Source organism: Protopterus annectens, chromosome 6.part0 (assembly GCF_019279795.1).
Source record: "Protopterus annectens isolate FY-2018-M chromosome 6.part0, PAN1.0, whole genome shotgun sequence".
Taxonomy (NCBI): Eukaryota; Metazoa; Chordata; order Ceratodontiformes; family Protopteridae; genus Protopterus; species Protopterus annectens.
In genome coordinates this window covers 14,263,897-14,283,823 of record NC_056737.1, presented here as the reverse complement: position 1 = coordinate 14,283,823, position 19,927 = coordinate 14,263,897, and the positions used below count along the sequence as shown (strand labels likewise).

The following is a 19,927-nucleotide window of genomic DNA, read 5'->3' as shown; positions in this document are numbered from 1 at the left end:
CCATTCGGACTAGAGTCGAGACTTCGAGAGTGGAGGGGGAATTTTAGAGCTCCAGTAGCTGCAGCTTGCCTTGCCGTGGTGCCGTTTCTGTTCTTCGTGGTGTGCCTCTGGGGTTTGGAAGGAATTGTTCCCGGGAGGTCTGTGTGTTTGATTTTGATTTGAAGTGCATGGTAATACAGCGAGGTTAAAAAAAGACAGGAAAAGACTACAGTACATAATGAGAAGTGAGATAATAACAGCAACAAAATTGGGGTGTGTTGTGATGTAGTAAATGGTCTTTACTTTAGACATATGCAGAATTTGAGAAGACAGTAGAGAAAGCTTGGGATTGAATTCTGAGATATGTAGGGAGAAACATTTCATGTGGACACGGAAAATTATTCTTCCTTTGTACTTGCAGCTCATAACAGTGTATTGTATTGTTCACAGTTCTGTTGACACATCTTTGCAAAGTCATTGACAGGTAGTGTTTCAAGTTCAAGGGAAAATGTGAAAACAAACTTAGTAATTTTAGTTATCATAGAATAAAGACAGGGATCATATTTGTTGTGTGCGGACATTACAATGTCTAGGATTTTAAGTCTAAGAAACTAGAGGCAGAGAGCAGTGTTACAAGTGTAGCATGTAATTTCATTGCCAGAGGGTGCATGGCAGTTCTGAGATGGGGTTTCCTAAAGTAAATGTGTATATTAGCTTTTGGTATCTGCAAAGTAACAAGATATTTTCTGTAGGCTGTTTGTTTCATTTAGATCAGTTTTGGAAGGAACTTTACTCCCATGTTATCCTAGTTAAAGTAGTTGGAAGACAGAGCCTGGTTTAAGTACCGGTAATGATGATGCATTTTTTCTTTTTTTTTTTCCCTCAATAAATTCTTCAGGTCTGGGCAAGGTTTCTAGTCAGTTGCTATTATCCTTAATGTTCTGCAGTAAGATTTTCAGAATGGAACAGCTTGGTAACAGCAGACTCCTTATGTTTGGTTTATTCTGAGTAGGCTAACTATTGATTGCTGGTTGTGAGTAACTACTCAAAGAAAAGTATGGTAATAGAAAAGAGGAAGAGAGTGGCCTTTCTGGGATGAAAACAATTAATAGTGCTTGCTGACTTGTGTATTACTGTTGATTATGTAAAGTGCTGGCAGTGCTGACTCTGCTTGGCCTGTGCTTGGTTCTGTGTTTGAGCCAACCTGGTGATGCACTTCTCTGTCATAACTTTGGTAATGCTAGCATACTGATATGGAGCTCTGTATTAAGAATGTGTTGTCATTTCAAAATTTTATTTTTTTTCAGTGTTATTTACGTTGAAGTTGGTAGTACAAATGTTATTGAGTCGAGTCTGTGCCAATTTCCTATTGCGCCATGCTAGTAACATTTCATGCATCACTTTTAGGCTCAGATGTTAGGGCATTAGTGCCATTTGGATGGTGGAATGAGACCATCAGATAAACTGGTTCAGCCAGTGAGCTTTTTGCCAAATTTATGCATATTAAATTGGTCCTTGGTAGAATGCAGAACTGTGATACCCAGGTTATAATGAAAGCAGTCCTACCAAAACAGTGCTTTTATGCACTCATGGCATCTAGTTAAAATCTCATTGAATCTCATCCCAGTGTATACAACTTGATTTCTGGGAGATGTGGAACAGGGGTTTGTTTTGAGTTAAGTGATTTTCATTTTTTGAAAACAAGAAGTTATGTACTCACCATAAAGTTCGATGTATGTAGCCCATCTCGCCTCACATTCTTACCCGTGGGTTCGGAGCCGAATATCTGCTCCGACTCGACCAAACCTTTCTAGCTTGAAGTCTTCTATTGACTGGGCTAAGAAGGTATCCCATGCTGCACTGCTCCATATCCCCAGATCTAGTTTGCTGCGAACACCACACTCATACCCCATGCATAACATCCAAGTAAAAAGAGGAATAAACTAAAGGTGAAGGGAGCTCTAAAAACCAGACCTAACCTCCAGATCCTCCAGGAAGGGGGAAGGTGGGAGAGTAAGTAAGAATGTGAGGCAAGATGGACTACATACATCGAATGTTATGGTGAGTACATAACTTCTTGATGTTATGTAGTCCAATCTCACCTACATTCTTACCCGTGGGACAGCGTCCCCAGCACCTACATCCCGGGAGGCTCGGAGGAAGATACTCCTGAGTACTGTGGAGCCAAAGGAAGACCTGCCCCTAGATACCACGTCCAGCTTGTAATGAGTAACAAAGGTGTGAGGAGATGCCCAGGTAGCTGCAGCACAAATATCATCCATAGACAATCTGGCCTGATAGGCTGTAGATGTGGATACAGCCCGAGTAGAGTGAGCCTTGACTGGAAATGGTAGGTCTTTACCCCCTGAGGAATAAGTGAAAGAGATGCAATTTGATATCCATCTGGATAGGGTGATTTTGGAGACAGGGGACCCAATTCTGTTTTCCGAAAAGGAGACAAACAGCTGATCAGATTTTCGAAAATCTTTGGTTCCGTGCAGATAGAAACGTAGCTGTCTGTGTACACCCAATTGATGAAATTTGAATTCTGCCTTGTTTGAAAAATGGGGAAAAAACACTGGCAACTCAATAGATTGATTAAGATTAGATATGGACGCCACTTTAGGAAGAAAAGAAGGGTTTGGTCTAAGAGAAACCCTGTAAATGTAGGTAGTACAAAGGAAGCACTCCACGGCTGGCACAGCAAAGATGATTTATTAACTTTACGAACAAACTGGTTAGCGCTTTCACGTTCTAACAAAACGTTTCTTCAGACTTCAACAGACACACTCCCATATTACATTTTTATACAAAATTAAATGCTCATTATCCTATTAGTGTGATAATTACATTATTTAAAGTGCAAGCAGTTGCTATATAATTAATTAAAACATTTATTCTAAACAGTAATCTAAAAGCAATAAAATTCTTTTAACATATTGTTAAAGAACCTAAAATCATTCATTTGTATACAATCAAGATATATAAAACCTTGTTGAGATATATATATATATATATATATATACACATTGATATAAATATGTGAAAACTAAAACTGTAGATATGTTTATTGCATACGATCAAAATGCATAAAACCTTGTTGATATATGTATATACACATTAATATAAATATATAAGGACTAAGACTATGGATATGTTTATTAAATCAATCATGAACTATATGATATGTATAAGTAGATGTGACATAATGCATAATATAATATAGATTATAGATTAATGGAATGCTTAAAATATGAATATATGTGCTTTAAAATGAATGGATTATGTATATATATATATATATCCAAAATATATATATATATATATATATATGTGTTTCTATAAATATTGTCTATGTATATAAAAAAGGGGGGTAAATGTATATATATGTATTTATATATGTCTTGTATATAAATGGAAGTGTTGATATGTCTGTGAAAGTATATTATCTAAGATGTATACATATATGTGTGTGTGGAGATGTTTCATGTTTTGGATCCCAAAATATTAGGAAACTAAACAAAGATAATATCCTAACAATATATTGTGACATAATAGTTTCATAATAGAACCCTAATAATCGATTAATGTAAGTAATTATACAAGATTAATAATAATAATAATAGAAATAACAACTAGAGATGACCGCAGAGGGATTGTGTATAGGAACTATTTAAAACATAGAAAGTGGAGTTGATTATTTATAATGTTTAACATTTATGACATTGTGCTCAAGATGTGGTTATTCCCACAGAAAAGTGAAGTGAAATCAATGTTTGTATGATCTGGCCAAGAGGAATGGTTTTAGTGATATCTTATCATTCAAACCATATCCTTTGTTGGCCTGCAGTCTTATAATCCATTTATTTTCTCTCTCTTCTGTGTAGTTCTTAATGTTACCTAACCTATCTGTTTTCACTATCAACTCCAATGCCATAAACTTGAAGCTATGTCTAGTTCCTTCCATAATGACATGCTTCGCTAACGCATTATTCTCATTTTCTTTATTTATAGCGTAAATGTGTTCCCTAACTCTTTCTCTAAGGGTTCTGTTTGTTTTCCCTATATAAAATGACATACAACATTGACATTGCGCTATATATATAAGGTCCCTAGATTTACAATCTGCATATTTGTCAAAGACGATTCTTTTCCCATTATCTGGATGGATGAATTCATTGCCATTTAACATGTAGCTGCATTGATTGCAGTGCCTGCATGCAAATATTCCTTTCCTTTTTGAATGTAAGAAATCTTTTTTACTGTAATTATTATGTTCATAACAGAGTAACCTTTTTAAAGATTTCATGTTCTTATATGTAATGTTAGGTCTATCACCTGCTATTTCTTTTATTCTATCATCTATCATTAACATCTGCCAATTTTTATTTCTTATTTATCTTATTTTATTATTCTTGTTGGTGTAGGGTATAACCAATCTGGTTTGTGTAGTATTTCCTGTTTTGTTTACTGTTTCCTTTTCTCTACTATCATGTCTATGTAAATATGGCTTTCCTTTACTTTTTCTGGATTGGCTGTTTTCTAAGAAAACCTTCTCAGTATTAATCCTATCATAGTCTCTCCCTATAAATTTTTTTTTTAATATTTCCTGCTGTTCATCATGTCTTATTTCATCTGTCACCAACCTGGAAATCCGTAATGATTGATTTTTAACTATGTTGGAGAAAATATGTCTAGGACGCATGCTATCCTGATGTAGTAGACCATTTCTCCAGCATTCCTTTCTATATAGATCTGTGTCTATCTTTGCTCCTTTCTTCATGATGCGTACATCTAAGAAATCTATGCTTTCAGTTGAAAAAGTATGTTGGAATCTTAAAAAGTCTGTTGTTCCATTGATGTATGTCACAAATTCATTTAACCTTTCTATTGTGTCATCCCAAATGAGAAAAACATAGTCTACAAAACGCTTATAGAATTTTATATTTTCCGTGTATGGATTATTTCTTTGTATGTACGTCTCTTCCCAGTATGCCATCACTAGATTTGCATATGAGTTGGCTACTGGTGTTCCCATCGCTGTACCCTTTTTTTGTAAATAGTATCTTCCATTATGTGTGAAGACATTATTCTCTAAGACTATTTCTAGCAGCATTATATATCTCATTACCATGCTACTTGGAATATTCTTTTGAATTAGTAATAATCTGACATATTCAATGCCTATGCTGTTGGGAATACACGTGAAAAGGGATGTCACATCCAGTGTTACCAATATATCTCTTTCAATATTGCTGTTTCCATCTATATAATCTGCATAGTTATAAAGGAATTCTTCAGTATCCCTTATTATAGATTTAATATCAGTTAACATAGGTTTCAACTGTTTCTCTAAATAAATTGAAAGAGGCTCCGTTGCCCATCCCTTTCCAGAAACTATTGGTCTTAAAGGGGGTCATATAGATTTTTATGTACTTTAGGTAGCCCTCTGTATGTTGGTAGAATTGGTTCTTTAACCAGAAAATAAATGTATAAGCCATTGTCAAGTATATTACAAAGTAACATGTCATATAACATCTCTTGTATATTTCTGATCACTCTATTTAGAGATATATTATTTAAAATCTCATAGGTACCAGTTTCATCTAATAACTCCCCCATTTTCATCATGTACATACATTTTAAAGCACATATATTCATATTTTAAGCATTCCATTACTCTATAATCTATATTATATTATGCACTATGTCACATCTACTTATACATATCATATAGTTCATGATTGATTTAATAAACATATCCATAGTCTTAGTCCTTATATATTTACATTAATGTGTATATACATATATCAACAAGGTTTTATGCATTTTGATCGTATGCAATAAACATATCTACAGTTTTAGTTTTTACATATTTATATCAATGTATATATATATATATATATATATATATATATATATATATATATCAACAAGGTTTTATATATCTTGATTGTATACAAATGAATGATTTTAGGTTCTTTAACAATATTGCTTTTAGATTACTGTTTAGAATAAATGTTTTAATTAATTATATAGCAACTGCTTGCACTTTAAATAATGTAATTATCACACTAATAGGATAATGAGCATTTAATTTTGTATAAAAATGTAATATGGGAGTGTGTCTGTTGAGGTCTGAAGAAACGTTTTGTTAGAAAGTGAAAGCGCTAACCAGTTTGTTCGTAAAGTTAATAAATCATCTTTGCTGTGCCAGCCGTGGAGTGCTTCCTTTGTACTACCTACATTTAAGAGAAACCCTGTCCTTATGAAAGATCAAGTATGGAGGTTTGATAGAAAGAGCTTGAATTTCTGAAACGCGCCTGGCTGATGTGATGGCTATTAAAAAAGGCAGTTTTCCAGGTCAAGAATTTTAAGTTACAGGTAGCTGCAGGCTCAAAGGGTGGTGAAGTAAGGGCTTGCAGAACAAAATTTAGATACCAGGGCATGATCGGTTCTGAGACAGGAGGACGGAGTAACAGAGTGCCCTTCAGGAAAGCCTTACAGAGTCTGTGAGCCATCAGACTAGGCTCATTAGCAACATGAAAATTAGACATTGCTGCCAACTGAACTTTAATGGTAGCGGATGCTGAGCCCTGCTGGAAAAGCATAGACAAAAACTCCAAGACGGAAGCAATTGGAGCTGTGTAAAGGTCAATTCCTTGGGTATGAGCCCAAATAGAAAACCTCTTCCATTTGCTGGAATAAATCTTCCTAGTAGAGGGCTTATGAGAGGAAGATAAAATATGAACTACCTCAGGTGAAAAATGATGAAGCCTAACTAACGACGGAAGTGGAGTAAGCCAGGCTGTCAACCGGAGGGTCCGCAGAGAGGGGTGAAACTGTCCCGACGTGTGTCAGTAAGTCTGGTTGTGGGTCCAGAGTCCAAGGTGTGTCCACAATGTAGAGATGGAGAAAGGGGTACCAGACTTGATGAGGCCAGTGTGGAGCAATTAGAATCATTCTGCTTCCCGAGGATTGCGCTTTCTGAATCACTTTTGATAGCAAGGGAAACGGAGGGAAAGCATAAAACAGACCAGAGGGCCAATCGTGGACTAGAGCGTCCCTGGGCAACTCCCCCTGTGGGGGGATCAGCGTGAAGTAGCTGCTGCATTTGGCATTGAGAGGGCTGGCAAAAAGGTCGCAGCAAGGCTGACCCCATTTGCTGAAGATACGTTCTGCAACTAGACGATTCAGGGACCACTCGTAAGGCATCAGAATAGCTCTGCTTAGCCTGTCTGCTATCACGTTGGACTTCCCCAGAATGTGCGTTACCAACAGAAACCATTGGGAAGATACTGCCTACTGCCACATTCGCATGGCCTCTCTGCACAGGGGGTATTGCTCTGGTTCCTCCCTGCTTGTTCAGATACCACACCACTGATATATTGTCAGAGTGCATTGCGATAGTTCCGAGAGGTAGAAAGCTCTGAAGTGCCTGCAATGCACGTAGCACCGCTCTCATCTCTAGGACGTTAATATGCAGATGTATCTCGTAATCTTGCCACATGCCTTGGACTGTCCTGCCGAGATAACGCCCCCCCAACCCCATCTGGGAGGCGTCCGTGGTCACTGTGGCAACCGGGGGTGGTGGAACAAAGGTTTTTCCCCTGTCCAGATTGTTGGTGCAAAGCCAACAACTGAGATCCTGTTTGCATATGTCTGTGAGAAAAATAGGGTGGGAAAGTGGAAGTCTCTGGAGAGACCACTGAGCAAAGAGGAGCCATTGAAGGAGCCTCATGTGCAATCTCGCTAGAGGGACTCACATAATTGTTGCTGCCATAGGCCCCGGGAGTTGGAGAACCCATCTTGCCTTCGCTTTCCTCAGGGGTAGCAGGGCGTGCACCTGTTGCTGTAAGACTCTGATTCTTTCCTGCGGTAGAAAGGCTCGCATTTGAATGGTGTCTAGCTCTGCACCTATAAAAATGACACGCTGTGAGGGCAACAAGGCAGATTTTTCCCAGTTCAGTGTTATGCCCAACTGTTGACAGAGTGATGGTAGCGTCCCTGGTTTGGATTAGTAGATGCCTGGTGGGGGCGGTGAGGAGCCAGTCGTCCAGATACAGAAACACTTGGAATCCTTGACGTCTCAAGTGAGCTGTCACCACCACCATACACTTGGTGAACACCCTGGAGGCTGTGGTGAGACCAAAGGGCAGGGCTCGAAACTGAAAATGACTGGATCCCAGCCAGAAGCGTAGGTGACTCCTGGATGCCCTGTCCATTTTGATATGGTAGTAAGCATCCTTGAGGTCGATGGAGCACATCCATACTTCTTTTCCCAACAATGGGAGAATTGACTGTAGTGTGACCATATGGAACTTGGACTTTTGTATATAGTTGTTCAGTTGGCTGAGATCTAATATGGGTCTCAGGTCCCCTATTCTTTTCTGCACCAAAAAGAATCTTGAGTAAGTCCCTAATCCGATCTGGTCTGAGGGGGCATGCTGGATGACTCCTTTTCCTAGCAGTTTTGAAACCTCTGAAGCAGCACGATCCCTTTGACTGGGTGGAACATCCGTGATTTTTCTGACTGGAGGGGGATCTGACGAAAAGGGGATGACATAACCTCCTGAAATTATTCGTAATACCCATCGGTCCTGGGTGATGCTTTGCCAGGCTTCCGGGTATAACGATATTCGACCCCGACTGGCTCCGGAAACGCACAGTCGGGTATCCCATCAGGAACGACAGTAGGGAGAGCCGCGAAAGGAATCGCATTCTCCCCAATTGCGGGGGGGCCCCCCTCTGCCTCTTGGGCGGCGTCTCCCTGAATAACCTCCCCCTCCTCTGCCTCTGGAGGGGGGCTCACCTTGTGCACCGGGAAAAAAACTCTGATTTTTTGAACCACATCTTCCCACCACTCTGGACCTTGGGGTAAGGCCTAGAGGGAAGGGAAAAATGGACCCCTACAGCAGAGTCTTTCCCTCTTGCTCGCACTTGGTGAGGGTGTCTTTCACCTTGGTCCCGAACAAAGAAGAACCATCAAAGGGGGCGTCAGTGAAAGAAGACTTGAAGGCCTCCGTGAAATAAAGGCGCATCCAGGCTTGCCTCCTAAGGGCGACTCCTGAGCTTGCTGCCCTACTCGCTCCCTCGGCTGCATATGAAATGAGCCGCATGGAGGAGTTAACGATAGAATTGAGGGTAGACACCTGGGCGTTGAACGTCTGGGCCACCGCCTCAGGGACATTACCCGCGAGAGTATCTCCTAACTCCTTGAGGAGATCTCTCTGGAGCAGAGTAAAATGAGACAGGTAGTTCAGCGACCATAAGGTAAAGTTTGCTGGACGTGAGGGTACGCTTCCCATACCAGTCCATGGTCCTAGACTCCTTGTTAGGAGGATGGACGGAGGAAAAAGTCTCAGCTAATTCCTTATGAGTGGCCGCCGCCACCACCATGGCATCCACAGGGACTCCTTTGGACAAAAACTCCTTAACCGGGGGAGCAAACAGAAATTTATTGGGTCTCCCGGGTACGGGTTCCACAGAATCAGGGTTCTCCCACACCCTCAGACAAATGAAATCCAGGAGCTCGAAGGGTGGGGACACCCAGGAGGCGGAGGGCTGAGCACCAAAGGCCTTCAGGAAGACAGACTCCTCCACGGAGGGGGTTGTGGACGGACAGTCACCTCGGTTTCAATATCTACAGGATGTCGGAGAAAACCCCCTCCGATTCCTCGAGGTCAGTATCTGAGGTGAGAGACTCATCCTGGGAGTCTATGTGCTTCCTCTTGCACGTTTTCTTTCTAGGGGGCTCCTCAGGCAAAAACTCTGGCCAGTGCACTCCACATGGGCTCAAAGGCTGCCCCCCCCGAGTCAGAGGACCGGCCAGCTTCTGAGATAATGACAGGAGCCGGGGTTCCACGAGCCGAGGCACCGAGCGGGAGACTAAAAACCGAAAGGTGTCCTGAGGTGTCCCCCTTGGGCCCGACTGAAGAATCCAGAGTCCCGAACCCCGTGGATGGCGCCGATGGGTTCAGAGCTGATATCGGCACCGATGAGCCCGGAGGGGCCATTGGATCCAACCTAGGAACATTAAGACAGAGATGCACTTGGAGGAGGAATAATCGAAGAAGGTATCGGGACGGGCTCCGGAGCCGACTGGGATGGGAGCAGAGAACAATTTAGCCAAAACTGGTGATTGAAGGAGCCTCTGCACCACCCTATCGACATCCACATCTGAAAGTGTCCTGGAGGATTTGGAGGACAGGGAGGGAGATCGGTATCTCCTTTCAAGTGACACTGGTCTAGTACTAGGCGATCGGTTCCGAAGAGGTTCCAATATAATTGGAGCAGACGCCGGTTCCATCAACACAGACACTTCCTGCGGCCCCGAGGACAGTGGAGCCGAGGAGGTTGAAGCTAGTTTCATTACTTTCTCAGATGGCTCTGAGGAGACTGAAGGAGCCGGAGATCTCTTTCATTTTGTGGATTTTGATTTTGAACTGGAAGCAGGATCCATGGCCTCTTCGAACGAGGGTTTCAAGAGTCCCTTCAGAATTAACTTATTCTTTCTTTCTTGGAGCACCCTGGGACTAAAAGCATGGCAGAAGCTGCAGGACTCCTGCAGGTGGATTGCTCCCAGACAATAAACGCATACTGAATGTCCATCGGAGATGGACATCTTGTAACCACACTTCGAGCACTTTTTAAAACCCGAAGGTTTGTGCTCCTTGGAATCTTTGGACATCTTGAAAATCAATCACAAATACCAATACAACGAGCAAGTCACTGCCTGACTGGAAAAACAACTACAGGCACTCAAAACACCACACTAAGCGCAGGAACAAATTTTTCCACAAACAACAGCACACACAATCCTCAGAAGGGACACACACTAAAACGACTAGGGCTAAAAACCTCTAACTAAAACGGTTTTAGACCAAACTCGCATACAAAAGGAAGACAGACACAAACCTCTAATTCAAATGGTTTTGGATAGCAAAAAACAAACACGGGGACAAGTAAGGGGCGGACTAGGTCCTCTAACTGAAACGGGCCTAGCCCGTTGGAACAGCTAGTGGGATACCACAAAAAACAATCACACTACAGATTATACCCAAAAAACAGCAAATAGAAATAGCTATTAAAATAGCTTTTGTTTGTAACAAATTCTCTCAAGAAGAAGAAAAAAGGTACTTAGCCACAGCCAAGAGCGAGACCACGTCTGAGCTACACTAGCGGCAAACGAGATCTGGGGATATAGAGCAGTGCAGCATGGGATACCTTCTTAGCCCAGCCAATAGAAGACTTCGAGCTAGAAAAGTTTGGCCGAGTCGGAGCCGATATTCGGCTCTGAACCCACAGATAAGAATGTAGGCGAGATTGGACTACATAACATCTATCTTTTCCATTTTGATAATACCATAAGAAGAGGCTCACATTTTTTTTTTATTTTTGGATGATTTTAAACAGGTTAATGGTAGACCAAATCAAAAATGTAACCCTTCGTTAGCACTACATTTTTTGTAAACATTATACAGATATATTTTCCGTGAACTTTGGTAACCAAATACCATGGTAATACAAGTTCTTAAAGTAAAAAAAGTCAAAATATGTTTTCAGTATTCAGAATGGAGTGCAGTAACCACACTGATGTGTTTGATTAATTCATAACATCTTTTATAAATGCATGAATTGCATGGCATGGATTTGGAGTCCTCCTGCACACTGTCGTGAGGTTTGCATAACACAGCAGTGTAAATTGCATATGAATATAACGCAAACTGCTTGTCAGAGCAGATAGCTGTGCTCTGCTATGAAAACTGGTGTCCAGATGGTAGAAGCTCCCAGCTGAGCATATCTGAAGTTCACTCCATGAGGGATATGGTAGTGGCTACTCAATAGGCCATTGCTGCAGTTTCCTCCTGCTTCACTAACAAATTTCAGCAGGCAATTGAGCTTGTTTAACTGCCTGGAAGAGATCTACACCTTCCCTGGCTAGGCATTCCCATCCTTCTCTCTTACCACAATTGTAGCGGTAAGTGGGTGGGAGATGGCAGTGAATGATATAGTTGGTTGGAATATTCTTGACCCAAAGTATGGAGACAGTTGGTAATATTTAAGACCTGAAGCAGGGTGACACAGTGAGAAGAGTGACATAATATAATTTTCACTTAGCATAACTGCTGGGTCGAATGTCTGGGCTACCTTCTGCAGCAGCCAACACAACTAGGTTTTCAGTGTGCAAGTGGTGAAAGACAAAGGGACAGAATAGTCTTCACACACAGAGTGTCAGTGCAAAACTACATTCCTACATGAACAGTAGAAGCCTGGAAATGTGCCCAAAGCCTGATAACTAAGCTACAACCCACATGTATGTGCAAGATTTGCAGAAGCCTGGTAACGTGCTTGCAACTTCCCATCTGAACATCCGTGCATTACCCTACAGTGTGCAGCAGTGCCACGACTTGTAGACAAGCACTATGCACAGGTGCTGTTTCACACAGTAACCCACCTGCTGTGTCCTAGTGCCTGTTAGAGGAAATACTGCAGATAATGACTGAAAAAGTTTAAAATTAGTTTGAAAAACAGAATCATTGCTAGTTACTTACTGTACTGTTCAGTGCACTTCTGTGTAGCCTTTGCTTTTGTATAGTGCTGGAATTCTTCAGGATGGTGGCATTGCAGATCATTATCCTGGTACCTGGTAAGCTTACCAGTGCTGAGGTTGTAAGTAATCTTAGTCCAAATCTTGGTCCGGTCAAACAAAGCATTTTATTACTGCAATGGACCTCATAGTTCAGGTAGGTGATGAACATTTTCGTAAGATGCATGCGGGTCTATGGAAAAAGCAGATGTGATACTTGGGGCAGATGGCAAGGGTAAATGTAAGATTTTATAGCAGAATTTAAGTTGGGAGAGTATTTTATTAACTATGATATCAATGTGTGTGATTAAGGATAGTGACATATGAAGAATAAGACATTGGTGTGTTTGCAATGGTATGATTGTAACTAAAGAAATTATTATTTTTTGAATGAGATATAGGATCTGAATTTCCTAGACATATTTTGGTTTTACTAAGTTTAATGCTACTGGCTGTCAAAGCAGCAATTATTACAATGTAAAGGTCAAAATGTAAAGTCTACCATTACTGAAGCATGGAATGTTGTAAAGGAGATAAAAGAACTAGAGATGGTGATCTTTAAAAAAAAGTGATGGAGCAAACTACGTAGAAATAAGTGGAATTTGTGGGAACAATATATACAGAATGATCATGAGGAGGAAGAGTGAAATGTATATGAAGGCAGGAACTGAGCAATTTATATAAAATTGGAATGAATGAATGAAAAAATAAAAAAAATAAAATATATATATATATATATGCATACCGCATGAAAAAATAATGGAAATGTTGTTGCGGCTTATTTTCTTTTCTGTTAATGTATGTGCACCCATGACACAAACTCAAATTTAATAAAGGCAATTGTATTTGGTTACAGATGGGGTAATATTGGAATAATTGTCTGCAGTGTTAATACCTGGTAGTTGGAGCAGTTGAGGGAAGAGGAGGGCGAGAGCATCACCTTTATGTGGTTGGCCATTAGTTTACTGGATTCCGCCCGTCAGCAAAGTTCAGAGAAGAGTTACTAGTTGATTTTGAAGATCAGAGGTACATATATTGGCTTGGAAAAAGTATATCATGAGTACACTGTGATTTAATTCAGGGAGGTCGTCGATAAGATCCATAATGAAGAGAGACAACAATAAGGGACCAAGATGGAACCTTGAGGGACATCAGTATTAAGTGTGCCCAAAGATGATCAAAAAATAATGGGGGGAGTAACAAATTTTAAGTATTGCTCTTATGAAATTATAAAGTTGCTAGAATATGAAACTGAAATGGCTGTCATTATTTAGTGAATTCAGTCCTCACTGTTTAGCCACAAAAGTCATGCCAACCACAACTTTTAAGAGGAACAGACCAAAAGTATGGGGTAAACATTTGGAAATTCTACGAACTTCTGGACAGTTGAACTATGGACACAGTTGCTGGTGGAACTGGCACAGTAATATAGGTTCTGAGTTGATTCACAGGAGGGCCCTGACTTCTGGCAATAAGAACTAGGTTGATACTCTGCAGAATCGTATCCGTGATTTATGTTTTATAACACGCTCCTTGTCTGCACTTCCTGTGTGCATTTTGAATCATTTGCAATAATGAGCTTTCTCTTGGAAGTGTTAGGAAACATTTGCAGTAATGACCTTTCTCTTGGGTCTCTTATGAGTCATTTGCAGTAAGCATTTTCTTACGCATGTTATGAAGCATTTGCAACAATTACCTTGGGTGCATTTTGAATTATGTGCAGTAATGTCTTTTTCCTTGGATCCATGGTCATTTGCAGCAATGACATTTTCCTGGATACGTTATGAATTATTTGCAATAATTTTTTCTTGGATGCATTGAGTTATCTTTAATATTTTTTCCTGGATGCAATATTGATTTCCAATAATGCTTACTCGCATGAGTATGTTCGGTGCTGTGTATTACTCAGTCTTTCTGAGTTGCACACACATTTAGAAGTTCCTAGATTGCATTCTCATCTTTTTATCTGAATCATTAATTTTCTTCAGAAGCAAAGGCATGGCTGAATCACAGAATAGCATGGTACAAGCCACAATGGAAGGTGGTGCAATGCAAAGTTTCTTGCACTGTTACAGTGCAACAACTCAGAAGGGTAAGAATTTTTTTTGACTACTGTTTGCCATCATACCAGCTTTGTTTACTGTAAGTAAAAGTGCAGCATCACGGCACACCTGTGAATTACTTGAAGCCTTCTAATTACACCCCCCCCCCCTTTTTTTCTTCTCTGAAGATGCTGCCTCTGAAAAGAAGAGAATGACCACATTCCAAAGTAGCTGGAAAGTTACCTTTGACTGGGTAATGGAAAGCAGGCATGGTCCAGGCTATGCATTTTTCAAGACTTGTGCTACTAATATTAATGTCAGACATGGAGGGAGGAATGATTTGCAGCGGCATATGGACACTGAGAAGAACAAGAGGAGCACCAAGCATTCGACTGGGAGGAAGGTGACAGAAATGTTTGCCACTCAGCAAACCAATGCTAAAATTCTGGAGGCTGAAGTAGCCTTTATGGGCCTACTTGCTGAACACAACTTTTAGTTATGTACTCACCATAACTTCAGATGTTTGGGATCCATCTCGCCTACATTCTGACTGATGGGTTCGGAGCCGATCCCTCGCGACTTCGCACGCTTATGCCAAAGAGCGAAGTCTCTTATTGGCTGAGCTTACTATATCCCAGGATGCACCACTACCAGTCCCCCAGATCTAGTTTGTCCGCATACATGCACACATGCACGCTCTGATTATATAACATCGTCAGATGAACAAGATAAAAACAGTAGAACTCAAACCGTTCAATCTCTTCTGATCTCCAAGGCAGGGGAAGGAGGGTAGGGTAGTAGGAATGTGGCGAGATGGATCCCAAACATCTGAAGTTATGGTGAGTACATAACTAAAAGATGTTATGTGATCCTATCTCGCCTACATTCTGACTGATGGGACAGCGTCCTAGCACCTGAATCCTGGGTGGCTCACTGGAAAACACTCCTGAGTACCGTGGAACCAAATGATGCTCGTCCTTTAGATGCCACATCCAATTTATAGTGGGAAATGAAAGTGGATTGGACCAAGTAGCAGCACAAATCTCGATATAGCGAGCTTGGAATGAAAAGCTATAGAAGTAGCCATAGCTCTGGTAGAGTGAGCTTTGATAGATGTTGTAAGTTGCTTATTGAAGAAGAATAAGCCTGAGTTATGCAATCTCTAATCCATTTGGAGATAGTAGCTTTTGTGATGGTTTTACCCAATTTATTGTCTGAGAAGGACACAAACAACTGGTCTGACTTACGAAGTTGCTGAGTCCTGTCTAAATAGAAGAATTGCCTGTGAACATCCAATTTATGGAGAGTGTATTCTGCTTCATTGGAGAATTTTGGGAAGAAAACTGGTAGCTCTAGAGACTGTTGGAGACAGAGATTAGAACAGACCTTTGGGACAAAGGATGGATTAGGCCTAAGTGATACTCTATCCTTGTGGAAAATCAAGTGCGGTGGTTTAATAGACAGGGCTTGAAGCTCTGAAACTCTTCTTGCAGAAGTAATTGCAACTAAGAAGGCAGTTTTCCAAGACAGATATTTTAACTCACATGTAGCAGCCGGTTCGAAGGGGAAGATGTCAATGCACGAAGCACTAAATCTAGATCCCACGGAGGGCAGGATGAAAAACTGGGGTCTTAACAGACCCGCACCTTTAATGAAAGTTTGCATAGTCTGCTGCTCATCAATGGAGGATCCATGGACTCGTGAAATTTAGAGATAGCCGCTAGTTGGACTTTAATAGTAGAGACAGAAGATCCTTGATTAAACAGGGATGTTAAGAATTTCAAAACCTCTGGGATAGGAGCAGTGATAGGGTCTAAGCCCTTGAGTTGAGCCCAGATAGCAAACCTCTTCCACTTACTGAGGTACAATTTCTTAGTGGTGGGTTTGTGGGCCGAAGATAAAATGTGAATAACTTCCGGGTCTAATGTGTGACTTCTGACTAAAGTCGGAAGTGGAGGAAGCTGTCAACTTCAAGGAGTGAAAGGACTGGTGCTGTTGTCCCGACTGATGAATTAACAGGTCCGGAATTAGGTCTAAAGTCCACGGATCGTCCACATGTTTCTTCAGGTGAAACCATACCTGGCGAGGCCAGTATGGGGCAATCAGTATCATTGCGGACCCCAATTGAGAAGCTTTGAATGACTTTGGAGAGAAGTGGAATGGAGGAAAGGCATAAAGTAGCGCTGTTGGCCAAGGTTGTGCTAGAGCATCCATAGCTGGTACGCCCTCATGTGGAGGCAAGGGGGAGAACCTTTTGCACTTGGTGTTTAGTGGAGTTGCAAATAGGTCAGCACGCAAGGGGCAGCGTCCCCATCTCCGAAAACCTGATCTGCTACTGTTTTGTTTAAGGACCACTCGTGAGGAGAGAGAATTGTCCTGCTTAATCTGTCTGCCAGTATATTCGATTTCCCGGAATGTGGGTCGCTACCAAGAAGCGGCTGGTAGCTACGCCCATTCCCACACCCTCATGGCCTCTCTGCAAAGGGGTAAGATCTGGTCCCTCCTTGCTTGTTTAGGTACCAGACCACCGACATGTTGTCTGTGTGGATGGCGATTATGCCCTGAGGGAGAAACCTGTGTAAGGCCTGTAGGGATAGAAGTACGCCCTCATCTCCAATACATTGATGTGGAGAAGAGTTTCGTCTGGAAGCCAGGATCCCTGAACTAACCTGCCCAGACAATGCCCCCCCCACCCTGTCTGGGAGGCATCTGTCGTCAGGGTGACCACTGGAGAGGGAATAACAAAGGACTTCCTTGATTTAGATTGGATGTCTGAAGCCACCAGCGAAGGTCCCGTTTGCATGTTTCTGTAATCATGATGGGATGATTGAGGGAAGGTCCTGAAAGGACCATTGAGTCGACAATAGCCACTGAAGAATCCTCATGTGCAATCTTGCCAGAGGAACTAAAAGAACCGTGGCAGACATTGAACCTAAAACTTGTAGAACCATCCTGGCTGGGGCTTTGGATCTTGAAATCAGAGCTTGAACTTGGCCCTGTAAAGTTTGGATCCTTTCGGCACGAAGAAAGCATCAATTTTGAGTCTATCTCTGCTCCTATGAACCTTATGCGCTGAGAGGGCAGCAAGACAGACTTTGACCAATTGAATGTAATCCCCAGGGTACCCAGGGAGATGGTGGCTTTGAGGTTGTCCATTAGTAGATGCCTGGTAGTGGCAGTCAGGAGCCAGTCGTCCAGATAGGGAAACACTTGGAATCCAAGACTCCTCAGGTGAGCAGTCACTACTGCCAAACACTTGGTGAACACCCTGGGGGCTGTGGTGAGACCAAAGGGCAGTGCACAAAATTGGAAATGACTGACTCCCAGGCTGAAGCGCAGATACCTCCTGGACGCCTGATGTATCGGTATGTGATAATAGGCGTCCTTGAGGTCTATGGAGCACATCCAAACATCCTTCTCCAACAATGGGAGAATGGATTGTAACGTGACCATTGAATTTGGATTTCGGACGGATTGGTTCAGTCTGCTGAGATCCAATATTGGTCTCAGGTCCCTGTCTTTGGCACTAAAAGAACCTGGAGTAATTTCGGATCCGATCTGGTCTGTGGGGACCGGTTGGATGACTCCTTTCTAGCAGCTTTAAAGCTTCTGCGGCTGCAATTTCCCTTTGACTGGGTGGTGGGTCCGGGATTTTTGGACGGTGGGGGTGAGTATGTGAATGGGATGGTGTAACCTCCGGCAATGATCCGAAGCACCCATCTGTCCTGAGTGATTGACTCCCAGGCTTTTAGGTGCTTGACACCCGACTGGCTCGGGCAGCACAGCCAGGCAATCCCTCATGATGTGTGGGAGGCTGAAGAGCCACGAAAGGACTCGCGGTCTCCAGAATGCGGGGCCCTCTGCCGCCTCTGTCTCCCAGAAAAATTTCCCGTCCTCTGCCTCTGGAAGGGGAATCTTCCTGCTGTTGGGGAAAAACTTACGTGATTTACGGAACCACATCTCCCCTTTAGCCTTGGGATAAGGCCGAAGGGAGTGGAATAACGGGCACCTACGGCAGATAAAGTTTTTCCCTCTTGCTCACAGGGGGTAAGGGTGTCTTTAACCTTACGTCCAAACAAAGAGGACCCATCAAAGGGAGCGTTGGCGAAGGAAGACTTGAAGGCCTCCGAACTGACACAAGCGGAGCCAGGCTTGTCTCGAACACGCTCACGCTGTGCCGCTTCTCTACCCCCATGGCCGCATAGGAAATGAGCCTCATGGACGAGTTAGAAATTGGCGTAAGGATAGCCAACTGAGAGCTAACCGACTGGGCTAGCTGCTCAGGTAGGTTACCTGAGAGGGAATCTGACAGCTCCTTGACCAGATCCCTCTGAAGCCTGGTAAAATGTGCCAAATAATTCAGAGACCTTAAAGTAAAGGCCGCTGAAGTCAGGGTGCTTCCATTACCTGTCCATGCTCCTAGACTCCTTATTAGGAGGATGGGGACGGACGTGAAAGCCTCTGCACGTCCTGTTGTGTAGCAGATGCCACCACCATGGCATCTACAGCCACGCCTTTAGTGAGGAACTCCTTCTCGGGTGGGGCAGACAAAAATTTATTAGGGCGAGAAGGGACTGGTTCCACGGTATCTGGATGTCCACGCCCTTGACAAACTAAATCCAGAAGCTCGTCAGGCGGAGACACCCAGGAGGCGGAGGGCTGAGCCCCAAAGGCCTTGAGGAGCACTGACTCATCAGCAGAGGGGGTTTGGATATCCAGCCGTTGTTTGAGGATCTCTAAGATGTCTGCAAATGAGACATCATCCGAGGCGATTTGGGGACCCCTCTGCATCATCAAGATCAGTGTCCGATGTAATAGACTCGGGGAGTCCACGTGCTTCCTCTTGCACGATCTCTTCCTTGGGGTTCCTCTGAAGACAACTCGAAGAACCCTCAGGAGGGGAACCCCAATGGGGTAACCTCAGGCCCAGGGGCTCCGCTGCCTACGGACAGGGAACTGCCAAAGACCCAGTCTCCACGCCCAGGGAAGGTGCCGGTAAAGCCGGAGAGATGGCAAGAAGACTTGGCCAAGGCACTCCTCATAGCTCTGAAAGCCGGACCCCAGAGTCCTGGGAGTGTCCGTCCGGAGCCATGATAGCCGACGAAGTCCCGCAGCCAAGCACCCGACGAGAGGGCTGGAACCGAAGCATAGGTCCCAAACATCCCCGGGTCCAGCCGAAGAAGTCCGTGTACCAAACTCGGACCGGCGGCTGCCCGGAGGTAAAGAGGTCGAGCCGACCCTAAGATCTCCACCGGCTCCAACAGCACCTGCTCGACGACGAGCCCGGTCGGAGGAGGAATAGCAATGGGATGGGCCT

General features: G+C 42.9%; 1 protein-coding gene across 6 annotated transcripts in view; it reads right to left on the bottom strand.

Moving 5' to 3' along the window:
• G2E3 (G2/M-phase specific E3 ubiquitin protein ligase) overlaps positions 1 to 19,927 on the bottom strand; it is a 1,254,036-nt gene that overhangs the window by 455,183 nt on the left and 778,926 nt on the right. The window lies entirely within an intron of this gene.